Source organism: Eriocheir sinensis, chromosome 31, assembly GCF_024679095.1.
Source record: "Eriocheir sinensis breed Jianghai 21 chromosome 31, ASM2467909v1, whole genome shotgun sequence".
Taxonomy (NCBI): Eukaryota; Metazoa; Arthropoda; class Malacostraca; order Decapoda; family Varunidae; genus Eriocheir; species Eriocheir sinensis.
The window spans coordinates 13556241-13580772 of record NC_066539.1 but is presented as its reverse complement, the minus strand read 5'-3'; the positions used below and the strand labels follow the sequence as shown (position 1 = coordinate 13580772).

The following is a 24532-nucleotide window of genomic DNA, read 5'->3' as shown; positions in this document are numbered from 1 at the left end:
TTACATCATTGGCACATGTGATATTAATACGCATGACGCCTCCAAACTTGCACAAAAAGATCATTAATACCCTCTTTGAGTTAATGATACGCAAAATAACATGCAAACTCAGAAGAAAAAAAATAACAAACATTGAGCCTCTTATGAGAGCGAAAAGCTAAACAATACACTTAACACACACACACACACACACACACACACACACACACACACACACACACACACACACACACACACTTCACCACCGCATAAACTTGCACACAAGAATAAATAATAAATATAGTGAAGCAGCAAAAAGAAAAACATTTATGAGTCGAGGTCCAAAATACACCAACTTCGCCGCTTCAAACTTTTGGTGGTAATTAATTACGGCCTTTTGAGGAGGAAAACAAAGTGACGAAGGGAGGAGTAAATCAACGGGGGGGGGGGGGGACGGGAGCGAGGTAGGGAGGGAGGGAGGGATGTAGAAAAAGAGGAAAGAATGGAGGGAAGCAAGGACAGGAGACGGGTTGAAGGAGAGGGAGGAAGGGAAGGCAGGGAGAGAGAGCAAGGAGAGGGGGTGTGGTGAAGGAAAGGCCGGGAGGGTGGAGAGTCAGAGAGAGAGAGAGAGGCAGAGAGGGAAGGAGAGAAGTAGGTAAAAAGAGTATAGAATGAAGGGAAGCAAGGGCAGAAGGGGGGAAGGGGAAGGTGAAGGACACGGAAAATGAGAAGGGACGCAACATCAAGGGGGACAGAAGATGAGGACAGATAACGAACTGCAATGCTGGTGAGGAGGAAAAGAATCAAAGTATTCATCAGATAATTCATAATAAAAAAAACCACACATATCTAAATACAATACCCCAAGAAAATGGACGTGACACAAACACACACAAACACACAAATAATATAAAGTGAATGTCTGTCTATTCATCCTCTGTTTTTTTCCTAGGTATTAGTTAAGATTAAAATTTGGTCGATACTTGATAATACTGAAGAGTTGTTACCAGCTTGAAGTAGAATAAGATTGGAGGTATCGGCATTGAGAAACTTATACAAGCAATGATATAAAACTCTCATGTCAGTATACGGAAGCTTATCTACTTTTCCTATTCTCCTTATCTATCTATTTTTTCCCCTTTCTCCTGCTCGTCATTGGGTATTCGGACACGTAAGACAGGTGTGCTTATTTACTTTTCCTCATACTCCTTATCTATCTATTTTTCCCCCTTTCTCCTGCACGTCATTGGGTAACCGGGTTCTTGTCTCACCCTGTACCTCAAACTACATCCCTCAGGCGACCCCGTGGCACTTAGGTAGCCAAGAGAAGTCCATAGAGCCTCAGGTGTTCTCTAATGTTTGTTAATCAGCCTCTGTCAACGCTATGAATGCTTAAAACGTCACTCCGGGGTTGGGTTCACGGACACCAATATACTCTTTTCTCTGTTGCAATGCTGACTGACTAATTGACTGACTGATTTCTCTCTCTCTCTCTCATTCCTTTTCCAATTTCCTTTCTCTCCTCATTCTTGATTTTCTCTGCTTCCCATATCTTTATCGCGTCCTTATTTTACTTCTCCATTATTTCCTCTTCCTCCTCCTTCCCCTCATCTTCCTCTGCCCTCTGGTTCTCTTCCACGCACCACCGTCTTCCTCCTCCTTCTCTTCCTTTTGCTTCCTATTTCTCTTTCATCCCCCCCCCCCCCCTCTCCTCCTCCTCCTTCTTTGTCAAAACAGTAGGCAGCAGCGGCGGTCGGTCTTTCCTTCCCTCCCTCCCTCCTTCTCCTCCTCTCCTTCGGTCCACAACCTCCATTAATAATGTCATAATCAGAAGGGACTCCAAGTTTCTCAACTCTTCCCTGGAGCAATTACAAGACCTTCCCTGCTCCCCCCTTTCCCCTACCCTGCTCCTCCCTTGTCAAAGCCATCCACCATCAGTCTTGCACTTAGCCGAGGACAGGGAGGCATGGGGAAGAGGGGAAAGGGGTGGGGAGTAAGGGGGAATGTCTGCCCTGCCCTGCCCGTGATGAAAGGGGAGGTAAATTTGCATCCCCCTGAAGAGACGATCTATATTCAGGTTACATTTTCCTTTTATCACCGAACGCCGCCAATCGAGGAAGGCAAGTTAGGCTGCCGGAGGAATAGAGGTCAGTGTGTGAGTCTGTGTGTGTATGTGTGAGGGGGGGGGATGTGGGGGGTGCAGTGTGTGTGTGTGTGTGTGTGTGTGTGTGTGTGTGTGTGTGTGTGTGTGTGTGTGTGTGTGTGTGTGTGTGTGTGTGTCATAAATTGAAGCCATCAACATCATACTCGATTAATCTTTCCTGTCCAAGACCTTTCACGTGAAACTGTCAAAGGGCTGAGGAGAGGAAGGTGGAGAAGGGCGGAAGGAGGAAGAGGAAGGGAGAGAAGAAGGCTTGGGGGAGGATGATGTGAAGGGTGAGAGGGAGAGAGGGAGGTGGAGGGATGAATGAAGGGAAGAATTAAAAAAGTAAATATCAGGGAGTATAATTAATCGTCGTTTGAGGATTAAATTAAAAATGACCAGCTCTGCGTCACCATCTTCATTTCTCTTCCTCCCTGCCTTCCTCCTTCTCTCCCTTCTCCCACCTCTTCCCTACTCAGCTTCTCCCTTCCCCTCACACCCTTTCCCTTCTTTCCTCCGTACCTGTCTCCCCTCCTCTGCCTTTTCCTCCAACCTCTTCTCTTTCCTTCTTCTCTCCCTCTTTACACAGCCTCTCCCTTCTCCTCCAACCCCTCTTCTCTCTCTCCCTACCTCCTCTCTCATGCCTCCCTCCACTTCCCTTCTTCTTGCCTGACTCACTTCCTCTGCCTTTCTATCCCACCTCTTCCCTTCATTCTACCTCGCGTCCCTTCCCTCCCTCTCCTACCTTCCTCCACTCCCTCGCTCCCTTCCCTCCTTCACATGTCACAGTCAAGTTGTTATCTGGAGAACCTTCGCTGACGTTTCGCTGGGGAGACGACGATGCAGAGGAGGAGGAGGAGGAGGAGGAGGAGGAGGAGGAGGAGGAGGAGGAGGAGGAGGAGAAGGAGGAGGAGGAGGAGGAGGAGGACATAGGTAAAGTGCGCATGATAACTGTTAGAGAAGAGAGAGAGAGAGAGAGAGAGAGAGAGAGAGAGAGAGAGAGAGAGAGAACGAGAAAGCGAGAGAAACAGAGAGAAAGAGACAGAGAAAAAGCCCTCCCCTACAAAGGCATCTCTATCAACGCGGGTGCCGCCAAACAAGTCGGCTGATTGAACATCCGTCGGGCCGTGATGGGTGATCTTGGCCGTAAGTAAACAATTGATTGGTGGACTTGATAAAATATCCAATTTGCAATATTTCAGGGCCGCCCGGGAGCAGATACTAGCGCTGCCCCCCCCCCCACCCCCCTGGAACAGCCCCCCATGGTATCCCCTCTCTGATACATCCTTCGCCCTTCCTCTGCCCTTCTTCCCCCCCTGACCTTCCCTTGCTCTATCCTTCCTTCCCTGCCCTTCCCCTCCCCACCCTCCTTTCTCCCTCTATCTTTCCTTGCCCTCCACTTTCCCTTCCCCTTCCTTTGCCCTTCTTCCCCTTGCTTTCCCTCCCCTGACCTCTCCTTGCTCTATCCTTCCTTCCCTGCCCTTCCCCTCCACACCCTCCTTTCTCCCTCTATCTTTCCTTGCCCTCCACTTTCCCTTCCCCTTCCTTTGCCCTTCTTCCCCTTGCTTTCCCTCCCCTGACCTCTCCTTGCTCTACCTTTCCTTCCCTGCCCTTCCCCTCCACACCCTCTTTTCTCTCTCTATCTTTCCTTGCCCTTCCCTTCCCCCTCTCCCTTCCTCTGCCCTTCTTCCCCCTGCTTTACCTCCCATGACCTTCCCTTGCGCTACCCTTCCTTCCCTGCCCTTCCCCTCCACACCCTCTTTCCTCCCTCCAGCTTTCCTTGCCCTTCCCTTTCCCCTGCCCTTCCTCTTTCCTTCCCCGACCCTTCCCTCCCCTTCTCTCTCCTCTTGCCATTCACGTATCTCCTCTGTTTCCATCCCTTTCTTTCCTTACCAAGCATTTTTTCCAGCCCTTTCTTTTATCTTCCTTTTTCCTCCTTATCGCTTTTCCCTCTCTCGCATTTCTCTGTTGTTATCTATATTCTTTCTACCCATTATATTTTATCATCCTCTTTCTTCCTTATCATTGTTTCCTTCATTTCCATTTTGCTATTCCCTTTCTTTCAGTTTCTTTATTTTCTTTCTTCTGCATCCCCCACCTCTCCTTTCTTCCAATCTTTCTTCCTCCCTCTCTCCCTAATGTCTGTTGTTCCTCCGTTTCTCCTCCCTCCGTTCCTCCTCCCATCTGTCTCTCACCTTTCTGTTCTGTCTTTCCTATTTATCCTGTCTCTCTCCCTCTCTCCTGACTGTCTCTTGTTCCCTCCATCCCTCCTCTCCCTAATGCCCCTCCTTTCCCTCCTCCCTCCTGTCTTTTTACCTCTTTCCTCTCCTTCCGCCCCTCCCTTTTCTCCCTCAGCCCCTCCCGTCTCCAGCAGCGTAATTATACATCAAGTGAGAACGAATGTAAAGAGGAACTTCTGCGCTGGGTCCCAAAGCCCTCGGGAAGCATCAGTTCGGCGTGTTTCCAGGATAAACTTGCTAACTCGGTGTGCTTCGCCTGCTTGTTGCGCTCTCTCTCTCTCTCTCTCTCTCTCTGGTTTTATTTCTCTCTTTGTCTCCCTCTAAATATCTATGTATGTCTGTCTGTACCTATCTATCTATCTATCTATCTAACTATCATCACGTGTGTGTGTGTGTGTGTGTGTGTGTGTCACTAGTAAACTCATATGATTTCACGTGTAATTTTGTTTTCCTGTTTCTTCTTTTTATTTATCTTTATTTTCACGCAATTTTTCACTCCTTTTTTTCGGCTTTCTGAATCACGCAAAACTCACACTTGTTTCACGCCAGACTAATATATGTTTGCCGCCAGACTCACACTACATTTCTTTTAGCTTTTTTTTCTTGCTTTCATATTTTTCTTTACCTATTTTTACTTAATTTTTCACTTTTTTTTTCGATTATCTGACTCACGCAAAAATCACACTAATATTTGTTTGCCGCCGCCAGACTCACTTCATTTCTTTTAACTTGTTTTTTATCATATTTTAAACTTTCCTTCCTTTCTACATTTTTCTGTCCCTCCTTTTTCAGACTCACTCACACATGACACAGAGCTAACTACACACAAAAATGGCTAAGCTTCGAAAGGATACACACTGCACATTTTTCTCAACTATTTTTGTTGATGTTTCTTTTTAGTTTTCTTGAATATATTTTATTTTTTTTAACCGATTCTCTTTCACTCATATTATTTTTTCGTGTTTTTTGTACTACGGTTTATTTTCCCTGCTTTTTTATTTTATTTCAAAGTGAGTATATTTTTTTCCCTTTTTATATATATCGCTGGTCTATTTTTTTCCCACGATACGAGATGTCCGCTCTTTTTTTCTTTCTATTTCAACTTTTTTGACTTTTTTTCGGTTCTCCGTATTTTATCCATTTTTATATATATCGTCTGGTCTATTTTTCTCCACAATACGAGCTGTCCACTATTCTCTCTTTCCGTTTCCACATTTTTCAGTATTTCGATTATTCTTATTTTTTTTATCACATTTCGACTATCCTTGACGCTGCAGTTTTTCTCTAGGAGTTGAACTCTCGACCATTCCTGTTTATATATTTCCACTGTTTTTCTTTTTTACCTTCATATTCCGACTTCCCTTTTTTGTCAACTTCGATTCTCCATTTGTACAATTCGATTTTGCTCTCGGCTTCCCTTCTTTTTATATTTCAGCGGTATCTTTTTTTTTCGTTTTCCGACTATCTATTTTTTTGTGTACTCTGACTCTCCTTTTCTATAATTCGCCTCTGCTCCTTTGTTCCAGGTTTCGTACTGTATATACTCTCTCTCTTTATATATTTACACCTTTTATATTTCAACTTTTCGTATTTAAACTCTTTACATATTTAAACTCTTTGTGTATTTCAGCTTTTCATATATTTCAACACTTTACATATCTTATCTCCTTAAAATTTTCAGCTCTTCATATATTTCAACCCTTTCTATAAATTGACATTCTGTATATCTCAAGTTTAAATATTCAAACTGTTTATATATTTCAGCTCTGTTTATCTCAACTCTTTATCTGTATTAACTCTTTATATTTTAACTCTATACATAAACTATTTCGTCTTTCTCTATTCCAACACAGTTATTATTTTTTCCTCCCAGGCACGGTTCGGTCGGTCGGTCGGTCGGTGGCACCCTCGGCCGTCGATGATTGATGGGCCCGCCACCTTACAGCTCATCCCTCAAGGTCAAACACTAAGGTTACCGCATTATACATTCACAACTGATATACGTGAGGATTATGCGGGACCTGTGCGCCGTAATGGATGCCTGTCGATGCGAGTCAGCCGTAAATTTTCCCGTGGAAGTCAGCAGAAACCATTACTTATTTCGGTGTCAGGGACGAGCCTTTCCCGGCGGCGCTGCATCCCTTCTATTTACTTCGAAGGCAAGCGAGTGTGTCGGGGGAAGGGAGTGGGGGTGGTTGGGGGAGAGGGAAGAGTGAGGCGCAAGAGGAATAGGAGAAGGAGGGATGGGGCGTCAGGGATGAGGTGAGAAGGTTGTATGAGGATTAAACTATATAAAGTAGGAATAGGAAAAGGCAAGTGTGTTGGGAGAAGGAGGAAGGATGGGTGGGATGAAGGAGAAGGAGTGATGGGGCGTCTGGGATGAAGTGAGAATGATGTAAGAGGGTAATGAGTAGGAACGTTTAAGCAGGAACAGGAATAGGCCGGCGTGAAAATGAAAATATAAAGGTCAAAAACTAATCTGATAAACTTATACTAATAGGGGCACAATTCAAGTCTATATCACTATTACAGCTACAACGATTATGTACGCTGCTACCACTACTGCTATCCTCCTCCTCCACCACCTCCTTCTCCACTTATACTACTACTAATACTACTTCTGCTATAACTGCTCTTACCACTAACACTTTTACTATTCCACCGGCACTCCATCTAACGAGATAAAGCCAAAACTGTGCATGGCGTGGCGTGGCGTGATCCCCCTTACCCTCTCCACCTCCCACTCCTGCCCCAATCGGTTCTCATGGCGGGCGGGCGGGCAGGCAATACCACGCTATCTGGCCGCGTTATTCATTCCGCGACACCCACACTTCCAAAATGCCTCTAATAAATATTTTTCCGCGCATCGATAAGGGAAACACACATACATAACTGTAACAAAATAAAAGGCCCGCGGTCGCTGGCTGGCTCGCTGGCTGGCTAAGTTCACGCTGACGCCGCTGCTTCGTTTAAGTTACACGCGCCATATTTCGGGGTGGCGGCCGTAACTCGCTGCGACGCTGGAACTTGCCCGCGACAGAGTTATCGGCTCTCGGAGATAACAAGAGATTCGCCTCCTCCTCCTGGTCCTCCTCCTCCTCCTTGTCCTGCTTCTCCTCCTCCGATTTCTGTTCCACCACCTCCAGCTCTGTTTCTCTTCCTCCTTCTTCTGTTTTTTTTTTCTCCACCTCCACCTCCTCCTCCTCCGATTTCTGTTTCCGCTTCTCCTCCTCCTCCTCCTCTTCCTCCTATTTCTGTTTCATCACCCCCACCTCCTTGTTCCTTCTCCTTCTTCTGTTTCTTTTCCACCACCTCCTCCTCCCTCTTAGCTTCCTTCTCCTCCACCCTCTTCATCTTCTGTTTCTTCCCCACTTTCTCCTTCTGTCCCTCCTTCTCTTCTTCTTCGCTCTCGCAACTAAAATTCAATCTTGCCCACTTCCACTTTACTCTCTTGCTCCACTTTCCATCTTCCACCTTCATCTTCTGTATCTCTTCCTCCAGCATCCCCTCTCCCTCTTTCACATCCCTTCATCCCTTTCATCTTCCTTATCTCTTCTTCCTCCTTGCTCTCTCCTTCCCCAAATGCCACCGCGGGGGATCTTTGGATATTATAACATTGAAACATTACACACAAGGAATTCTCTTCCTCCTCCTCTTCCTCTTCTTGCTCCTCCCCCTCTTCCTCCTTTTCTTTCTTTCTCTTCCCCTTCGCGTACATTCTCGCCCCATAAAATGCACCCAGAAGCAATCCCTTAATAAAGCCACATTAATTAAAGCATTACATGGAAATACACAAACTATCATTATCGTTTCTCCTTTTCTTTTTACTCTTCTTCCGTCATCTATTGTTACATCTCTGTTTTTACCTCCTTTATCAATAGTTTCCTTTTCCCTTTTTTCCGCATCAATATATTATCCTTATCGTCCAAGTTTCTTTTTCTTTTCTTCATCCTTGTCTCCCTTTATCTATTTTATCACATCTTTTTTCATCTTCCTATCCTTTACAGTCTCTTTTACCTTCCCTACCTCCCTATCTTATACTCCTCCTACTAGTATTTTCTTTCTTTTCCTCCTATTTCTTTCGTGTCGGTGGTAACTCCAATATTAAGACAACCAAATGCACTTTTTACATATAACTCGTAACATTATAACCTTTGATACCCCTCCCACCCTCAATGCATTCTTAAAGAGGGAGATGAGGCTGGGGGAAGTGTCGAAGATGATATCAGCTTCCCAGGCCAATAGAAAGGCATTATACATAAGCAATATTAAAAACGTCAGATTCATCTTCACACTTACCTTACTTGATGCCGATGAAGGACGAGTGGCCCGATCGGTGACAGAACAGCGTGTGAGTCTTCCAGCTTCTTAGACGGAGTGATAGAGACGGAAATTCATTGTCTTCTTCGTCTTCTCTTTCCCAATAAAGAAGAGAACACAGACACCGTATTCCTCCTCGTCTTCAGAGTTCTTGGTACAACAGAGCGACAGAAACACTTGCCCTTCCTCCTGTGCACCCTCCTTGTCTTCCTCCTTCAGCCTCCAAATACTTTAAGGAGTTGATTGCAGACACTCCCGAAGCCTTGATGGGTCCTTGGCTTGCGTCCGCCTTGGGTTCCTGAAACGAGAGCGATTTCGATTAATACAAGGGAATCCTATGTCCCTCCTGTGTCCCCTCTATGGCTGGCTACAGGAACACGGGCGCAGGGTAGGGGCGTATACCTGGCGTGCAATAAAGGTAATTCTTACTAATTGCCTCTACCTCCCGTAATCCGAGGGAAGGGAGCGCCGAGTACTGCAGATTATTCAGGATTTATCGACGCTCCCGATGGGCTCCGAGAGGCTTCTTCAAAATAACCCGGATTTGAGAAGTGAGATCCTGGGAAAGCTATCGATGGAAAGGGGAACGGGAGAGTGGATAGGAGATGGTAAGGGGAAGGGAAGGGGAGTAGCGATGAAGAGGGGTAGGAAAGGGAGGGATAATGGGGAGAATAGGAATGGGAGAGGTAATTGCTGGTTACAGGGAGGGGAGGGGAAGGCAGGGGAAAGGATGGTCGAGGAATGAAGTGGAATGAAGAGAAAGGGAAAGGAGAAAGGGTAAAGAAGAGGCGGGAAGAGAAAGACGGACGGGGGAGAAGGGGAAGATAGGGAGGGAAAGGGAAGGGAAGGGAAGGGAAGGGAAGGGAAAAGAATTGACAGAAGAAGAAATGGAGGAGAAAGGGAAGGATAAAAGAGGAGGAAAGAGAAGCGGAAAGAAAAGATAACAAGAAAACTTAAACGGAGAGAGAAATACAAAGAGAAACGGAAGGGTAAACGTACATAAACACGAGAGAGAAGGAGAAATACAGAAGAGGAAAGACGAAAGAGGGAGAGAAGGCGATGGAGGGGATGATTGAATTGTAGATGGGAAGGGAGCGGATACTAAGAGCTTGAGGGGAAGAGAGAAAAGGAGGAGGAGGAGGAGGAGGAGGAGGGGAAGAGGGGAAGGGAAGAACTGAGGGGTAATACTCGTGGATTAGTGGTAAAAGGGAGAGGAGGGAAGGGGCGAGAGGGGAAGGCGAGGGAAGGGAAGTGAGGGGAAAGGGATCAACGTAGAGGAGGAGGTGGAACAAGATATTTAGGAAGGAATTCAATATCTAAGAGTGTAAGGCTCATTATTATTATTATTATTATTATTATTATTATTATTATTATTATTGCTATTACTACTACTACTACTACTACTACTACATCAATTATTATTATTATTGTTAGAAAATTTTAGTTTTATTTTATTTGTCATTATTACTACAAGATTTATGGATGAGAGATGGAGAGCACACACACACACACACACACACACACACACACACACACACACACACACATCATTCTTATCAGCTATCAATCGTATGGTGACGAATGATATTTGCAAAGCCTCCTACTCTCTCTCTCTCTCTCTCTCTCTCTCTCTCTCTCTCTCTCTCTCTCTCTCTCTCTCTCTCTCTCTCTTCCACTCTCCAATTCCTTTCCCCCATTCGTTAATTTATTTCCTCACATGTTTCTCAGTTTCTTTCTTATTCCTCTTTCGCTTTTCTCCTATTCTGGATACGTTATTTTTTCTCTTCTCTTTCCTTTTGTCTTCCTCTTCAAACGCGCAACAGGCCTTCCAGTCACCTATTATCTTTGTTACTCTTCCCATCTTTATTCTCATTCCCCGTTTTGCTCCCTTCCTCATTTTTCTCCTATTAAAGATGTTGTTTTTTCCCTTCTCTTCCCTTCTACTCCCTTCTATTTTCCTTTCAATCGCACAACAGGCCTTACAGGTACCTATAACCTTTCTTTGTCTTCCCATCTTCATTCTTATTCCCCTTTTCTCTTCCCCTTCTCGTTTGTCTTACTGTGGATATGTCACCTTCCTTTTTCCTTCACTTCCCTTCTTTCTTAGCAGTGGACTTTCCATCACCTATAACCTATGTTCTTTCTTGCTCTTTCCTCTTTCCCTCGTCGCTTCTACTGTGTATATGTTGCCTTCCTTTTCCCTTCTCCTCCCTTCTTTCTACCTTCATTTTTGTTCCCTTTTCCCCTTCCCTTCTCGTTACTTCTTCGTCGAAACCTTGCTTTTTCCCTCTCTGTCCCCTCCCTGTCTCCTCTTCAATCGTGTAGGCCTACCTGGGCGGCCGGGAAGATGGATAATGTAGAAAGAACATTTATCTGAGATCTTTCAACTCGCTCACCCGTGGAAGAGAAAATATCATCCATTTCATCACAAAACCCACGACGCTCTCTGTTTGCGTGTGTCACCGGCCCGGCCTTGCCTTTGTGTGTCTTTCAGTAACAAAAGGACGGGGGGCGAAGGCCTAACACGGGTAAACAAAAGGAAAGGTTAGAGGGGAAAGGGAAGGGGAAATTGTAAGAGATAGAAAATATAGGAAAGATTTTGGATACGAAGATCTGACGCGAGTGAACACAACGAAATACTTTTTAAGTGGAAAGATTTTTTTTTCACATCGAGGGAGGCAACTCAAGGGCAAAAAAAATAAAAAAATAAAAAATAAATAAATAAAGCCCGCTAGACACTGTTCCGAACAAAAAAATAACGACGTGTAAGGCAGCTACTTAAGGACTGATGGCCATTAAAATGTCTTGATAATGTATCTAAGAACCAGGAAGGAAAATGTCGAGGATTCATTCTCGTTACGAACTTGATAAAAATATAAATAAAAAAAATATCCCATGATAAATTACATCAACAGAGAAGATAACAAAAAATGGATTGAAATGACGATGAAGAAACGGATTTTAATTGCTATATGCTCCTTTTCTTTTCTTAAACTCATTGAAAAAAATGTATATGCCACGTGAAGTAAACTAGTCAACAAAAAAAGAGGAAAGAAAAAACATAAATAAAACAAAATTCCATTCCATCAATACAACAAAGAAGTGAAAAACAAATCAAAAAATTTACCCAAATGTCACAATTAAAAAAAAAGTCAAAAATTCTTAGGTAAAAAAAAGCAAAGTTCGAACACTAATCACTTACTTAGGAACAAAATACACAAATCCCCCTAAAAAAGAAGGTAAATCGTGACCTTCTCCTCCCTTCCCACAATCGTTTATTCCCTACTTCTCTGTCAGCCAATCTCCCTTACCTTGACCTTCTATGCTCCTCCCCCTCCTCCCTTCTCCAATACCTTACTCCCTCCCTCCATATCTCCCTTACTTGATCTTCCTTACTTCCTTCCTCTCTAGCTCCCTTCATACTTATACTATATAAAACACCCCTAGCTCGACTCTACCTCCCCACTCAGCACCCACCTCTCACCCATAGACGGGGAGATGGAGGGGTGACGGAGTGGAAGGGAAGGAGAAAAGAGGTGAGGATGGAGTGATGGGAGAGGAGAGGCTGGAGGGAGAAGAAGGACTGGGTGGAAGGGAGATGTAGGAGGGGAAACGGGGGATGGCGGGGGAGGAGGAAGGTAGAGGTGACGGTGGCAGAGGAGAGAAAGGAGAAGGGGAGGGAGTATTGGGTTGTAGGGAGATATAGAAGGGGAAAGGGTGACGGGGAAGAAAGAAGGCAGAGGTGAGGGTGGGAGAGGAGGGGAAGGAGAAGGGGACGGCCTCGTGATTGGCTGGTTGGGGTGAACAGTAACAAATGGAGATCCTACCCGCCCCAACGAGGCTCCCTATGAAAAATTATTCCTCTCAACCCTCATTATGGGCGCGGCTATTGATCCCGGAAGACATTATCGGCTTTCCGAGAGAGAGAGAGAGAGAGAGAGAGAGAGAGAGAGAGAGAGAGAGAGAGAGAGAGAGAGAGAGAGAGAGAGAGAGAGAGAGAGAGAGTAAAAAGAAAGTATTATAGATCAAACAAAACTTAAAACAAATACAAAATAAAATAAGTTGGTAGATAGATAGATGGACAGAATGATAGATATAGATATAGATAAGGAGAGAGAGAGAAGAGTTAAGAAAAAGTATAATAGATCAAACAGAACTTAAAACCAAATAGAAAATAGAATAAGAGGTGAGAAAAACGAAATAGAGGCGCATAGACAGATAGATAAATACAGATAGATAGATACAGAGACACACAGACAGACAGACAGAGAGAGAGCGAGAGTGTATACTATATAGAAATCCATTTAGCCAGTCGATTAAAATGCGAGGAATGTACAAAACGCAAAAGCTGGATGGGACAGGAATGATAAAATAGGAGAGGAATGTAATATAGAGAGGAAAGGAATCACGAAGCATAAGTAATGAAAACCAGGAAGGGAATGCGAGGCGAACACGAATTTAAACGGCGAAAAGGGGAGAAAGGAAAAACGGGGCGAGGCGTTCAGAGGCACAAAATGAATAAACGATAACCGAACGAAAATAATTGAATAAAGTAAGCTCTCTTAATATGGGCGAATGCACTGGACTGAAGTTTTTGATAGTAGGATGCAAAGGCACAAGTTTACGTGTTTAATACCATTAGTAATCAACGACGGAAATAGCATGTTGAGGTGCATATAGACGGAAATAAAGACTCAAAAACGATAAACGAACGAAAATAGTTGCATAAAGGAAGCTCTCTTAATCTGAACGAATGCAGTGAACAGAACTTTTTGATAGAAGGATACAGAGGCACAAGTTTACGTGTTTAAAACCAGTATTAATCAGAAACAGAAAGAGTGTTGAGGGGAATATGAACGGAAATATACATTCATTTTATATATATGGTAAGATTTTGAAAATATAAGACAGAAGTTTTGAACGATAGAAAAAGTGAAATAAAAACGGCACAAAGTGAAAAAGAAAAAAAAAACGAAGCGCCCTAAATGTAAAAACAGACCCAGTAAACGTAAAATAATAAATACTGAATTAACATAAATAAGAACGTCGAAAGGATGATCAAATGGAAGAAAACTGTGGAAATGAGAATAGTTTAATAAGGGAAAGAAATGCAATTCTGATGAAGATTAAGGTAAGAAAGGAAGGGAGAGGGGAGGAGCAGAAGAGGAAGGAGGGAGGAAAATATAACGAATGAAGAGGAGGACAATGACAAGGAAGAGAAAGACTGGAAGGAGGAAGAAAAGGAGGAGTAAGAGGAAGAAAAAGACGACAACGAAGGAGAGGAGCCAGAAGAAGAAGAAAAATACAACAAAGAAAAAAAAAGAAAGAACTAGAACTCACTTGAATAATGATGATGATGAGGAGGAGGAAGCAGAAAATGACAACGAAAAAGAATCATAAATAAAAGAAGAAAAATGAAAACACACTTGAACGAGGAGGAGATACGATACAAAACAAAGCGAGAAACGAGACCAAGGTAATTAAGGACGAAACAAAACCAAAAAACAAAAACAAAAAGAACCCACGGAGCTGAAAAAATAAAAACACACACACAGAGAAAGTGGAAAGTGAAATACGAAGAAGAAGGAGCAAGACACGCGATTTATGCATTAAACAACGAGCGGGAGAGTGAGGAGCAAGCGGCGAGAAAAATGTGTGTCTGGGATGCTCGAGTCACGACCGGAGGAGAGAGAGAAGCAAAAAGAAAGAGAAAAGGAACATAAGAGGAAAAATAACGAGACTTGCTCCATTGCCTTCCTTCCTTCCTTCGTTGTTTCATGCAGTGAAAATGAAATGAAAAAGAAAGAAAGACAAAATAATGTCATAGGTTGATGGTAAAAGGGAAATGTAAGAAAAGACTAAAAAAAGAAATTAAGACGAGGAAAAAGAAAGGGAAATAAAGAATTGCTCCATTGCGACAAAATTATGGCATAGGAGGTTAATGACAAAAGAGAAATGTAAGATAAAACTAAAAACAAAATAAGACGAGGAAAAAGAAAAAGAAAATAAAGACTTGCTCCATTGCTCCATAGGAAAAAAATATGATATGAAAATAATGGAAAACAAAACCAAAAAATATGGCATAGCTTTTGCGAATGAGTTAACCGGAAATGAGCCCCAAAGGAGAAAGAGGTTAGAGGAAAGGGAGGTAAAAAGAGATGAAAAATAGATTAATGACGAAAAAAAAGGAAAAAGGAAAAAAAAACTCCATTGCTTCCCTCCTTCTTTAATTCGTGCAGTGAAAGTAAAATGAAAAAAAGTAAAAAAAAACCCAGTAAATTATGGCATAGCTTTTGCGAGGGAATTAATGAGAATGACCCCAAAAAGAAACAGGTTAGAGAGAGGGAGAAGGAGGTAAAAAAAAAAAGGAAAAATATTAAACACAAAAACGAAATGATAGAAAAGAAGAACAGGTAAGAGTGAGAGGAAGAGAGAGGTAAGAAAAAATGAAGAAAAAAGATTAATGACGAAAACGAAATGACAGAAAGGAAGACAAAAAAAAAATCAATACTGTAAGAAAGGAATGAGAGATAGACAAACGAATGAAGAGTAACACGCATTAAGAACGTAGTCATACAGATGTTAGTGAAGAAAGAAAATGAGAGAGGGAGAGAGAAGGTAAAGTTGAGGACAAGAAAGAAAAAAAAAAGACACGAGAGGACAGGTGAAGATATATGAAGGTTCGGGAATGAGAGTGGCGGAGGAGGAGGAGGAGGAGGAGGAGGATACAGAGGAGGACTATAAGAGGAGGAGCAGGAGCAAGAGAGCAAATTTATCAGAAGAGACTAAAAGAATGAGCAAGGAGGAGGAGGAGGAGGAGGAGGAGCAGGACAAGGAGGAGGAGGAGGAGAGGAGGAGGACGAATAAGAAGAGAAAGAAGAAAAGGCGAATACGGAGCAGCAGGAGAAGGAGGAGGTGGAGGAAAAGAAGAATAAGGAGAAGGAGGAGAAGGAGGTGGAGGGAGAAACAAGAGCAACGAGAAGTAGGAAGATGATTATTATGATGGTGAGGACGTAGGAAGAGGAGGAAGAGAAGAAGGAGGAGAGGAGGAGGCGGAGGAGGAGGAGAATGGAAGGGGAGTAGGAGGAGAGGAGGACGAGGAGTTAGGCAGCTTATAACGGGATTCAATTTAACTTTATGAACTTAATGATGTACAGCTGAGGGCCTTCAAAGCGAGGCGGCGGGACACCTTGTAAGCCTCGCCACTCTTTTCAGGCCGCTGCTTCGTGGCGCGCCGGGAGATAAAAATGTCAGGCCCGACGATCCACCGCCCTCTGCAGCGCCAACGTGAAATGGAAAATAGGTGAAATAGATGATAAACGACAGCCAGACACCATACAAAATCTCGCCCCTAACGTGTTCATATCTAACGAATTCGCGTCTATTGAGTTAGATATGTTAGATAATAATAATGAAGTATAGCGTGTGAGAAAAGGTTGACACAGACACTATACGGCATAATCTCGCACCTAACGAGTTCACATCTAAAGAGTATTTCTTGGGTACCTATTGCACGTTAGATAATAATAATGTGAATTGGCTATAATGAAAATATGCCTCAAAATTGTTAGGTATTTAGTATTTTTTTTACAACTAAAGAAACAGCTCAAGGGCAACAAAAAAAGATGTAAAAAAAAAGCCCGCTAATCGCTGTTCCAATGATGAGAATAAGCGCTCAGTATGGATAATAATGTGGTTATCCTCTATTTTGGGAGGTGATTAATGAAAATGAGGATAATTAGCTTGAAATAGTATGCTGAAAACAAGCCTTCAAATGTTAGAGAAAATGGTATATTGATTTTATTTGCATGTGCTTCAAAGGCACGTCGACAATTAGTCCTGTCAACTCCTCCCTTCCCTTGATTAATGCCGCTAAGCAGGTAATTTTACAACTACTCACCCACCACTAACACCTCACGTGGGTATGCCTTCCACAATCTGAAAACCAGCATCACAACGTCCAAAACCGCAACACATATACGAAACAAAACATGAATCTCGCTCCTAGCAATCCACGCCCAGATGACGGATAATCCAGGGCTCGCTGCGGCTCATCTACTCATCACGTTAATTAGAGAGAGCCACGTTGGAATTATTTATTTACTCCATTGGGGCTGTGTGTGTGTGTGTGTGTGTGTGTGTGTGTGTGTGTGTGTGTGTGTGTGTGTGTGTGTGTGTGTTATTATTATTGTAGGTGGTGTTGTTGATGATGATGATGATGCTATTGTGGTGATGGTGGTGGTGATTGTGGTTCAGGTGGTTGTAACAATAATAATAATAATAATAATAATAATAATAATAATAATAATAATAATAATAATGATAATGATAATGATTCCAAAATAACATTATCACCAGGCATTTCTAATTAACACACACACACACACACACACACACACACACACACACACCCGCCCACACGTACCCCCCTCCCCCTGCCCCAGCCAACGCACCTGCCTCCCCCACCCCCCACACGCCCCCCCCACCTGCCTCCCATCACACCTCGCCTCACCTGTCCCGGCAGTGATCACATGACGCCACACTCAATATCCTGCCTGTCAACACCTTGCTCATTACCTCGCCTCATGACCTACCCGCACCTCCCCCTCGACACCCTCCTCTGCTTACCTCTCTTATTGCTTCAGCTTACCTGCTCTCTGCTTCTGCTTGCCTAACCCTTTCCCTGCTTGCCTCTCTTACTTTCCTTTCCTCCCTGCTTCTTCTCGTCTCTTATCTTCATGTCTCCTTTATCACCCTCCCTTCTGCTTCTTTCTTGTTTCCTCCTTCCCTTGACGTCCTTCATACCTGCTTTCTACCTCTTCCTTCCCTTCGTTCTTCCCTTTTTATACTCCATTCCTATACCTACGACTCTCCCCGTCAATCTCCCTCCCTCTCCTGCTATATTTCTCACTCTCTCCCTGCTTGCCTACCTCCCTCTCTCCTTGCTTACCACTGTTCCTGCTTTTTCTTTCTCTCCCACTCTACCATGCGTACCTACCTCCTTCTCTTCCTGCTTTTCACTCTCTCTCCCGGCTTCTCCTCCTCCTTACAATTCTTCCTGCCTTTTTTCCACCCTCCCTTTCTTCCCATTCTCTCTCCCTGCTCCACTTTCATCCATGCTTGCCTTCCTCCTTCTCTTCCTCCTTCCCACTCTCCCTGCCTTTCTCTTTCTCTCTATTCCTGCCTTCCACACTCCCTCCCTGCCTCACTCTGTCCCGGCTTGCTGCCTGCCTGCCTGCTTGCCGCCTTATTAGTAAAGATACATAATAATTCCCACGCCTGCCAGCCCGGACCACCGCCACCGTCCCCCTTCCCCCGCCACCGCTTCGCCTGTTACCCGGGAGCACGCGCTGAGGGTGAACGCACTGCACCTGGATATTATTGGGCCGGGCCGTGTTATTACCTGGCCTGATGAGAATGCCGGTGACGATGCTGGTGGTGGTGGTGGTGATGATGTGTTGATAGTGGTTAGAGTAAAGGGTGGTGGTGATGAGGATTTTGATAATGATGATGGTGATTATAATGATGGTGATAGTGATGATATTAGTAGTAGTGATGATAGTAGAAGGAGTAGTAGTAGTAGCAGTAGTAGTAGTAGTAAGAGTAGGAGGAGGAGGAGGAGGAGGAGGAGGAGTTGTTGTTGTAATAATAATAATAATAATAATAATAATAATAATAATAATAATAATAATAATAATAATAATAATAAATACCGCTAAAAATCGTAATGCATTAGAGCAATAATGAAAGTCAAGCAAAAATATGAAAAAAATCACGTCATTCTTTTTACATAATTTGAAGACTTACAAATTGTTTTACACATTATATTCAACACAATTTTTACATTATTGGGACGAAAGAATGTAATGGCGCGATGGATGTTGGTCTGTCTGTCTGTGCGTATATTTTTTCTTCTCGTCTTCACATTTTCTGCGTTATGTACGTAATAGCTCGAGGAATACTGTTATAATATCTCTTTTTTATACCAGCCACGTTAGCGAATACTGGTCTTGTGTTCAGATGTGTGTGTGTGTGTGTGTGTGTGTGTGTGTGTGTGTGTGTGTGTGTGTGTGTGTGTGTGTGTGTGTGTGTGTGTGTGTGTGTGTGTGTGTGGTATCTTTAGGCCTCCACTATTACTCCCTTCCTTCCCCCAGCTAGGCCTGCCTCTCCTCCCCCCGCGGCCACCCTCGGGATGAATAGGAATTGGTAATCCATAAAGGCCTCCCTCGGGCAGCCGTTTGGGAAATCTTTACAGCAGCAGACTCATGCTTTTCTCTTATTTTTTATTCTTGTCGGCGCCATTACGTCGGGAACAAGGACGGCGCAACGACCCCTCTCCCCCCCGCTCCCCGCCCGACCAACCGACGCCAACTGAATATATATATATATATATATATATATATATATATATATATATATATATATATAGATATATATATATATATATATATATATATATATATATATATATATATATATATATATATATAACGTGTGGGATGAACAGTAAGATGATAAATTTGGAACAACAGCAAGTAAAAGTTATCATTACAACCATCACAACCTTGTTCTACAACAAAACAATAACAAATATAATACTGATAAAAGTAACAGCAGCGATATGATGGAAGTAATAAAATACATATGAATTATGATTAAAAAGCAATCACAAATTGCTGAGCCAGCAGACCGTACTCTTTCGGTTCTCACATTTTATTTCCTGTTCTGGCGTGCTTGCATGCGTGCGTGTGTGCGTGCGTGAGTGCGTGCGTGCATGAGGACGAGTAAGAGAGCATGCACGCGTGTGTGGGTGCGTTCGCGTGTGCTCACGAATTTCCCTTTACCTAGGGGTTCATACGCCCTCCTAAAGCTTGGTAAATATCTATAAATCCGCCCGCCTGACAATGGCGGACAAAACTGTTCATTCCTGGAAAGTTCTGATATTTTAATTAATCAGCAAACTGCTCCCCGCGGAAATCACTGGTTCCCGGATTTCCCTCCACCCCTCTCCTCCTAAAAATGGTGATTCATGTGAATAAATAACACAGATTAATAGCAAACGCATCAAAACCAACCGAAAGGTTCATCACAATATCCATAATAATAATGATGATAAAAATGACAATAAAGAAAAACAATCACTTCAGTTCAAATAAGTCCATGAGGAAGGCCTCCTCGACCGCCATATTCAGATTGATGATATTGGTGAGAAACAAATAAACAAACAAGGTAAAAAAATATATATTTGAAAAAAAAAAAAAGATAGAGTAGCACGCTAAAAAAACAACAACGATAACAACAATAACAAAAACAACAACAGCAGCAACAAAAACAACAACACCGAAACAGGAACGACAACAACAGTAATGGTGATGTAGCAAACTTTCTCGCACACGAAAGTTTGGAAATTTATACCGAATGAAAACAAGATTTGTGCAACGGAAGGGGTTGGCGGGGAGGCAGGGAGAGAGGAAGAGAGGGAGAAAGGGAGGGAGGAAGGGAGACAGATAGGTAGGTAGGTAGGTAGACAGAAAGGCAGGGGAGAAGGGAAGAATGGAGTGAGAAAGATAGGGAAGGGGTGGGAGGCAGAAAGGCAGGAATAGGTGTTGATAGGTGGGAGGCAGGGAGAGCTGGATGCTGGCAGTGAGTAAGAGAATCGAGGAGAGAGGGAGGCAGGTGGAAAGGCAGGGAAGGGCACCGAGAGGGAGGCAAGAAAGCAAGCAGGCAGGCAGGTAGGTGACTAAGCAGAAAGGGAGTAAAAAAGCAGTCTTGAAAGGGTCCAGAAATAAAATAATACAAGCAGGCAGGTAGATAGATAGGTAGGTAAGCAGGGTAGGCAGGCGACAGGGGCAGGTATACAGTCAATTGGGAAGAGGGGGGTTTGGGGGGCGAAGGGGGGCTCGTAGGTATACCCGGGTGAAGGGATATTCTGACAAACACCTTCCCTCTGAGTTACTGTCCGCACACTTTCCTCATTACCCTCCGCCCGATAGAGGGCCGATAGAGGCTCGCTCACATCTCACATTCACGCCCGCCCGACGCCCATAAAACTGATTTAAGGATTATTACAACGGCTCTAAGGAAGGCACATTTTCTCCTTACCAAATTTTCTATCACCCCATGAATCGCTAATGACTCTGATTTATTAATACTCAGCCTGGGCCCAGAGTTGGTTTAGAGGTCCGCCATCTGTTATCCTCGGCAGCGGCGGCGGTGGAGATGTAGGTGCTGGTGTTACTGGTGGTGGTGGTGGTGGTGGGGGCGGTCGCTGGGCAGGCAGGTGAGGTTCCCCACGTGTATCGGCAATCAATGGAGGAGTTCATGGGAGTGTGTTGGAGTGTGAGTGATATTTGCCGCGCCTCCCCCTGCAAGGCTTCACTCCCTCCCTCTGGACGTGTGCCGGCGCCGAGGAGTGGCCTTGGTGTATGTGCCTGGGTGTGCCTCGGTGCCACGTCAAGGTCTCTGTGCTGTATCGTCGCGTCACGAGCTTCAGGTCGTAACAACACTGCCTTCATTGCTTCAAGGACGATTTATAGTTGAAGCAATTTATTTTCGTATTTAAGCACATTAACTCTCATAAAATAATAAAAAAAGTCTGTACAGGGCCGGCATGTCAATATTAGGGCACATCCTGAAAGTCTGACCTCATCTACCACTGCCTATCCCCGCTATCCATGAACTTCTGTAACCTTGTTTTGAAGGTGTCTACCGTGTTGGCACTCAGCACATGACTGCAAAGTTTCTTCCACTTATTCACCACTCACAGAAAACTTCTTAAGTTCAATAAGTCTGTGTACTTTCATGTCACAAACTTACTAACAACCCTACTTATTGACAAGGACAAATCATTAATATAAATAATAAACATCAATAGATTTGATATATACTGAACCCAAAGGGAGTCCAAACTCGACGCTCCTCTACACAGGCATTGCGAGCTACCATATACCGGCCACAGCAGGACAGCGGCCGCTGAGCTGCGCCTCCCTTCGGGACTGCCTCTCATGGCGTGTTTGGCGCATGTGGCAACAAGTCTTGCTTCTTGCTTCCTCACACACGCCCGCCTCTATATATTATTTCTTTCCATCTATGGCCACATGAAGTATTTAAGGGGACGGAGCAGCCAGGGCTCTGTCTCCCTGTCGTCACAAAGAGTCTCCATGCCAACACAGGTGGGACAAGGGGGGAAGGTGACGACGCCGCCCGCTGCATCAAATATGCGGCCCCGAGGAAGCATAGATGTGTATCACAAAGTAATTAAAAAAAACTTTTTATCGTAAAATTAGTTGGACGACACTTCTTGATTTATGTTTGCATATTAAGAGCAATATTCCTCCCGGCGCGACGCTCGCCGGAAATTATGCCAAAAACTCGTCGCGAGATTGCGACGAGACAAATAATTTGTACATGCTGCAGGCTGCACCTGTTCAAGGCCTTGACACACCTTTTTATAGCACAGTGCAACGGCGGCCGTCCTCCGCGTCTCGATGTGAAGAATAATGAAGAAACTTAATATCTTGGCAGCCGTGGCACTTCTAGACGCTGGAGAGGACCATCACTGCGACGCTTGTGTCTTGCTGCCCTAGGAGGCGGCGCGCCTATATATATATGTATATATATATATATATATATATATATATATATATATATATATATATATATATATATATATATATATATATGTATATATATATATTATTTATACGATCCATGCACAGCAGCTCTTGTGCAATAAGAATAAATGAATACTAAACGGAAATTCACACGCGTTTGCAACATTTTTTTATGAGTGTTTTGAATACATGTAATGAAGTTAACAGAATATTGATTTCGATTCTCTATCAACTGTTTCCATTGGCAGTACAAAGCTTTCAAAATACGTGATTGCATAGGACGCAAAGCGGGAGTTTTTGCATATCCGTTTGATTCATCACTACATTTTGATATGGCCTAATTCACTGACACTTCATTCGAACTATTAATCATTTCAAAGTAATAAACTATAAAGTAACAACTCATGCAATAACAAAACGCTGCTAATTTTGTTGGCTTCCACGTGCATGGCGTCCCAGATTTTGACCAGGTATGAAATTCAAGTTTTGGTGCAGGTTCACCGTAATACAGAAATGAAGATAATGATAACATATATCAGTAATAATATCATTGCAATCATAATCTTCATTAATTCCTCTTTCTCACTTTTCTTCGCCCTCCCAAGCCACGCCACGCCACCCCACTCTTGATTTCCTCCCACCATAAGTACCACTACCTGAGCCCCTAAGCTAATAACTAAATTTTCCTCATCTTTACATCATTACGTATGTTAACCTAATATCACCGTCATCACGACCATCAGACAACTGCAATCATAACTATCTCTCATTCCTTTCTCTTCCACTCGCTCTCCTGCCACCACTACATCAGCAAGTGCACCAGTAACCCCATTAAGCAGCGGGAGGACGAGGAGCACCATGCGTCTCCCTGTTCTCGCCGCCGTCACGAGGCCGACAAGACACACGGCAACTCTCAGCTTCTGCGCTCCAACCCTTTGTCACCTGTGGGCTGTAACTCACCACCGCTACCGCTGCCCCGCCCACCGCCTGAACGCTTCACTCTCACACACTTTGCAAGCCTCGGTAGGTATTGACGCACTTTTATGTAGATTCAAGTACACACACACACACACACACACACACACACACACACACACACACACACACACACACACACACACACACACATTGCTCTCACTCTTATTCTCCACCGTCATCAAACTTGCACAAAGGTCATCGGTCAGACACAAACACACACAGGAGGAGGAGGAGGAGGAGGAGGAGGAAGAAGAGGAAGGTTCAGGGTACGAAGCGACACAAAGAAAGACAGAAAAAGAAAAGGAAGAGAGGAAATGATGAACGCTTAAAATTCTGACCTTTTCTTTTTTTATGTTTTCTTTAGTGTCTCTCATGCACTTTTTTCTTCTTCGTATTACTGGAAAGTGTGGTGGGGGTGGTGGTGGAGGAAGAGGAAGAGAGTGGTGGTAGAAGGCCATTTGTGGTTCAGGTGGACCATAAATGTTTACGAGTGTGATCACCAGGCCCGAGGCGAACCCAGCAGGAGAAACAAGGAAATAATATAAAGAGGTGGCGGCGGATAAGCGACCCACAAAAAGACAAGACCACTAAAAAGACCAGAAAAGGAGATGGTCTAAAAATAACAGAAGAAATATAAGAAAATGAAACACGGAAATAATATACAGAGGTGGCGGCGGATAAGCGACCCACAAAAAGACAAGACCACTAAAAAGACCAGAAAAGGAGATGGTCTAAAAATAACAGAAGAAATATAAGAAAATGAAACACGGAAATAATATACAGAGGTGGCGGCGGATAAGCGACCCACAAAAAGACTTAACCACTAAAAAGAAGGAAAATGGAAAGACTTGAAAATTTAAAAACAACGGGAAAAACGTAAGAAATATTACTAGGACAATACAAAGAGGCGGAGGTGGTAAGAGACCAACAAAAAGACGAAACCTCTAAAAAGACGAAAACGGGAAGGAGAGGTTCGACTTGAAAATCCAAAAGCAACGTAAGAAATAAAAACAAAAAAACCGGGACAATATAGAGTGAGGCGGCTCATAAACAGGAGAGATAACTCAAATCTATTATTTAAAAAAGAAAATATAATAACTGAAAACGTGGGAAATGAAGGATGAAGCTAGAAATCAAGAAATAAGAAAAAAAAAAATTCAAATGTCAAGAAAATAAGAACAAACAACAAACACAAAACAACAGGGCAGACAGGACATGACAAACAAAATAAGGGAATAAAATCTAAAATAAATAAATAA

At 43.5% G+C, this 24532-nt stretch overlaps 1 long non-coding RNA gene across 1 annotated transcript in view; it reads right to left on the bottom strand.

Annotated features, from left to right (window-relative positions):
- Positions 1–8672: 8672 nt before the first annotated feature.
- Positions 8673–24532, bottom strand: part of LOC127006022 (uncharacterized) — a 139009-nt gene continuing 123149 nt past the window's right edge. Inside the window, exon 3 of the long non-coding RNA XR_007759019.1 lies at positions 8673–8980. This is a non-coding gene — a long non-coding RNA (uncharacterized LOC127006022). The remainder of the gene's footprint in view (positions 8981–24532) is intronic.